Here is a 6000-nt window from a genome sequence, read left to right as displayed (position 1 = left end):
CCTCTTTACCCCTGGTGTGTGTGTTCTATAATGGCACAAAGTAAGGACGGCTTGGCGCTGTCTTTTTCATCTCTCCCTCTGCCTTTTGTTAGTTGCGTCGAGAGCGGCAACGAGCCAGAGAACGGAGAAGGAGGAAGACGAAGAGGAGGCTGCTTGGGATTGGACCCGGTCCCTGCACACCCAATTAAAGGCATCTTCTGCTCAAAAGACAGTCTGGCAAACATGTGTTCTGACATTTGTCTTCCTGAGTGTTGTGATTTACCGTACCATGGAGCTAAAGGCTAAATTAGCAGCCGCCCAACATCAGAGACCGCACAGCGACGTCGGATTGGCGAGTATTGTCGGAGAGGATCAGAGAGGCAGCCGGAGCGCCTCTGTCTTGTTTTCATCATCGCGTGCAGCAAGAGAGAGCGCCGACGACTCTTGGTTGACTGATGAGTCCGAGTCATATAATACAAATCATGCTCATTGAAATGACTACGATAACAATTGATCAAGACGTGATCAGGAAGGAAGATATTCAATGATTTTTAGGATGAAGCTTTCCAATGAGGTCCAATACAAGAGGTGCATCAATTGCACAGGATGATTGAAAAATAACGTCCTATTTTAAAATACAGTATCTATCTATAACAACATTTTTGTGGGATTTATTCTTTAGTGTATAAATTGCGCTGGGGAATAATTAAAAAAGAAGCCTGTGTTAAATTTTTATTGTGACTAAAACTAAAATTGACATGCTGCTTCCAAAATTGCAGTCATATTTTTATTTTCTTGCAAGTCAACTTTTTTTCTTCACATCTTACCAAATAAGCAACATTCCACCGATTTGCAGCAGTAAAATCTTGCCAGTTTATTACGGTCGGACTCATCTACAGGTACAACTTGTTTGTACAGTCACAATTCAGAAGGTGCAGTGAGAAATGTGTGCAGCTCCCCATTACGATCAATATCTGCAAACCAAAAACTTGCATAGCTAGCATAGAAGGGATTAGGAAACATTTTATGTTTTAGGCTCCTTTTTTTTGTTTTCACACTTTGTAACTCTTCCCACTGAGTGTTTTATTGACATAAATACACATTTGTTTCAGATTTAATTTAATTTTATTTTTTTTTTATATTACAAAAATTTAATACGGTAGAGAAGAACTCAGATCAGTTCTGGATTGTGCACCAAAAAAAAAAAAATCCAAAACAGTTGTCAAAAGCTCAAAAAAAATAAAATTCCCCAGTGTTATCTATGATCATTTTATAACTTGTGTGGGGTTTATTCTTTACTTTTTTTTATGAATGTTTGGGCGGTATGGCGGTCTACTGGGTGGCAAGTCCAGCTCACAGTTGCGAATCCAGCCTGCACCTTTGCTGTGTGGAGTTCCCCCCATGCATATGTGGGTTTTCTCCACAAACTTCATCTTCCTCACGTTCAATAACGTTATGTTCACGACTATAACTTGCCATCGGTGCTCATTTCAGTCTCAATGGTTGTTTCTAAATACTGTAGCTGAACACACTGTCTTGTCAGTAAGAACATTTTAGACTTCAGCTAAAAATTGTTTTACTTTGTCATTATGAGAAACAGCAAACACACACACACACACACACACACACATTGTGAAATATTTCTCCATGTACATACAGTATATTCCAATTAAAAGTGTGGCATACCTGCAGGGCCAAAATAGAGCAATGAGCAAAACAGAGTTGTGTTCCAGCTAAAGTGACGTCTCTGTCTTGTAAAGTTTTGGCTCTGTCTGAAACATTGTGTTGTGAATGTGTGATTGTCGCCCCCCACCCCCCGCATCCCCATCCCCCTTCTCCCTACCGCTTCAGCTCTAATAGAGATCCTTCTTCCCCAGACACTGCTTTGATGTCTTCCTGTGGGACGTGCTTGTGCCACACAGGATCCTCTGGTAAGTCTTAGAACCAGGCTGTAATAATGCTACTAATTACACAACTACAAAAAAAAAAACTCGACCTTGCACTCGATTTACCTGCCTCTTCGCTAACCCGCCGCAGAAGTCAACTTTTGTCGCAGTTTTCACACAAATTTGTGAAAGTGGAACACAAATACCAGAACGTGAGTCCTCAACTCAGAGAGAAGATGAAGTTCGGATTGGCTGGCATTAACATGAGAGCGAGCTGGCAAGGTGAGAGGATGCTGCAGTAGCAGAAGGCTGCCTTGCGGTCAGCAGGGGGAACAAGACATCGGGCCTCAGGGAAAAGCTCTTAACTTCTGTCAGGCACCAATAACCACGCCATTTTTCACCTCTGCGTTTTTAACAGAGAAAATCATCCTCCTCTCAAGTCATAAGACTTCGACTCGCGCACCATCACGAGTCAATTCCAGCCCCGACTTCAACGATTCCTCTCTCAGGCACTAATCTCTACTTATTTCATTTTATTTTACGTGAGGGGTTTATCCTCTCACTCACATTCATGAACACACACTGGTCACTTCATTAGGTACAGTACATTGCTGTAATGCGTTGAAACCGAAAGTTCTTTTACGTCGCGAGTTCCAGGTTAATAATTATTTTGGGCTAACTCAAGGTTATATCGGGTGTTTTCCACAGGTGTCCACTAGTGACGACACACTTAGTTTGAAACTAGAAACTTGAAAGGTATTTCAGCACACCTAGTTTCTGAGGAAAATTATCCAATGTCTTTCGCTGTAATCTTGCTATTTAGGGCTTTAGAAAAAAAGATCTGTTTATTGTGAACACATAGAGGTATCGGTCGACTTTCACTGTTTGTACAATCTTTTTGTGTTGTCAATTGCTTTTGCTCTGTGCCAATATATTATGCATGTTCAAAGCCGTTAAGAAATAATGTGCCATACATGGTAGAACAACCGAGAGAGCATTTAAATAGAGTATTTCTATAACATGGATTTTACTTAGTGCGGGCATGATCTGGAACATAACACCTACACAGGTAGGGGGATTACTGTATTTACCTTACATTATCCCTCAGTATGACGTCATAATAAAATAAAACCATCAAATTATACATTAAATAAATTTGATGTAAAAATATATTAAATCATTATAAAATGAACGGGTAATGACGTTGTGCGCTCACCGGAACTTCAATATTGGAGTAAATGAATTATAATCTTATATATATAAACAGATTTTGCCTTGGATCTTGTGCAGGTAAATCTAATTTTGTGGCCAGCAAGTGCATCTACAATGAGGAGCTAGCGCATTAAAATGGTGCAACATCATATTATATAATAAGACAGCAGCATGCATTAAGCCCTTGTAAAATGTTACTTTTTACTTACTTTCCCATTAATAACAGAGAAAGTGCAATATTTCTGCTCATATATTTTAATACCTGGTTACAGTATATGCTGGGCTGGAAAAGTTTTTGTGGTGATCCACTGCTTTCAGGCTGCAGCTAGGTGGTGCTATTGAAAGCCGGGCCTTTGTGCGGTAAAACTACAAAGTGCAGTAGAGCTCACAAAAATGAATTTAAAAAAAAAACACATTCACATTAACTAAATATCATTAAAAAAAACAACCCAACTCGACTGCACAGCCGACATTGATATGCACAATGTGTGATAGTCTCCAACTGTTCCTCCTCAAATGACAGCAATGACTATTGCACTCTCACTCTGACTGCAGGTCTGCACCCAAAAGGCATAGACTCTTAAAGGCTCACAACGCAACAAGAATATGTTGCTATACATCAAAACGTTTCACCCTTTGAACTGTCACCAACATTTCACTCAGCCTCTCTCTCGACACGTTCATCTGTCAGGCTGAAATCATAAATACAATCATTTCTACAACGTCGTCTCTTTATTCCGTCAACTTTTTTCAGATGTGACTCTGCCTCTTCATTTCCGACGCATGAATAAGTGAGAGGTCATTAATATGTCTCTTTCATTATACTGCGGAACTCAGCACTGCTTGCCAAGACATGCGTTTGCAGGGTTTGGGCCACTGATGTCCGATTTGTAAGGCTATGCCACCGCATCCTTGTTGAAATAAATTACCGTACATGTATCTAAAACCTTTTTCCTTCACTCCTAATGAAAAGCTAGTAAGAAGGTTTGACAGTGTTGCATCCTGTTAATATTACATTGATGAAATATGAGAACATGTTTGTTCTGAGGAAAATCAATTAAAGATTAACAACCTGAATGTGACTTAGCCTGAACGTCAGTTTAGATTTACATACTAGCTAATGTTCATATTTGCTAGTTTCGCTAACACCAGCTTGAAATACAATTAGAGACATTAAAAGGGAATTTTACTTTAGTTAACTCAACTTTATTTTGCTTCCCAGGAAATACTAGCTAATGTTAACATTAGCTTGCTAGTTTGGCTAACACCATTCATTCATTCATTCATTCATCTTATGAGCCGCTTAATCCTCACTAGGGTCGCGGGGGTGCTGGAGCCTATCCCTCCTGTCTTCGGGGAGTAGGCGGGGGACACCCTGAATCGGTTGCCAGCCAATCGCAGGGCACACAGAGACGAACAACCATTCACGCTCACACTCACACCTAGGGACAATTTAGAGTGTTCAATCAGCCTGCTACGCATGTTTTTGGAATGTGGGAGGAAACCGGAGCACCCGGAGAAAACCCACACAGACCCGGGGAGAACATGCAAACTCCACACAGGGAGGCCGGAGCTGGAATCGAACCCGGTACCTCTGCACTGTGAAGCCGACGTGCTAACCACTGGACTACCGGGCTGCCCTGGCTAACACCATCTTAAACTAAATTTAAAGCCAAAAACAAAAACATTACTTCAGTTAATTCAACTTGTATTGTTTTATTGTAGGTTCCTAGGAAGTGAAGGGCCAAACTCTTGCCTGTAAAACATGTTCGGTAACACGATAACATACGGCAGCACAGTGAGCTACGCAAGCCTCACAGGCTTCCTCCCGCGTTCCGTATTAGGTGAACCGAAGACTTCCAATTGTGACTGGTGGTAATGGTTGTTTGTTTAAATGCATCCTTGTGATGTGTTTCACCCAAAGTCATCTGGGCAGATTTTCAAACTAATTTTCAGGGGTTGCTGCCAGGGCCTATTTGTTGCTCAAAATTGCTACAGTAAATGCCCTTGCCATTGCGTGATGATGTTCTTCAGTAATTACATCAAACATTTTGTAGGTTGCAGGCATTATTTCAAATTGGCTGTCCATCCTAGCATGAAATCAGTGAAGAGTAATTTCGGGTCATGTTTTAGTTGTAAAGGTAAGAACAAAACAACGCACAATTCAAAGTAGGTTGGTTTTATTCATAGTTAATTTACATACCACTGGAGTCAGCTGCTGTGTCAAAATTAGGTAAAATTCATATTTCTACATTTGTCAGTCCACACATGGAGGTGTTCTTATTTTTATTTATTTATTACAAATTATTGACTAATCTGAAGTTTTTAAAATGGCTTGATCTCTTTGATGATGCAATGCTAATGGTTGAACAAAACATGCAATTTTGGGGGGGATGATTTTGGTTGTACAAGCGTTCCAACCGATGCCAGTGATATACATTTGTATCTGCAGTGTATTTGATTAGTTTTAACTGTAGATGTTTCACTTTTCATCATCTTAAGTACAGTTATCAAACGAGCCAACAGAGAAAATCCACATCTCATGTTGAGTATTTTACAGGACTAGCATGATTTCCATCTGCAGGGAGTGAGTGCATTGAGTTTGAGGGGAAAAAAAAACGTTTTAGCTTCTGGCCCACGTTTTAATAGATGCTTACATTCCTAAACACGGCGGCCCGGTAGTCCAGTGGTTAGCACGTCAGCTTCACAGTACAGAGGTACCGGGTTCGATTCCAGCTCCGGCCTCCCTGTGTGGAGTTTGCATGTTCTCCCCGGGCCTGCGTGGGTTTTCTCCGGGTGCTCCGGTTTCCTCCCACATTCCAAAAACATGCGTGGCAGGCTGATTGAACACTCTAAATTGTCCCTAGGTGTGAGTGTGAGCGTGGATGGTTGTTCGTCTCTGTGTGCCCTGCGATTGGCTGGC

This window comes from Hippocampus zosterae, chromosome 3 (assembly GCF_025434085.1).
Source record: "Hippocampus zosterae strain Florida chromosome 3, ASM2543408v3, whole genome shotgun sequence".
In the NCBI taxonomy this organism is placed as follows: Eukaryota; Metazoa; Chordata; class Actinopteri; order Syngnathiformes; family Syngnathidae; genus Hippocampus; species Hippocampus zosterae.
The sequence above is the reverse complement of the archived record's forward strand: the minus strand, read 5'-3'. Positions refer to the sequence as shown.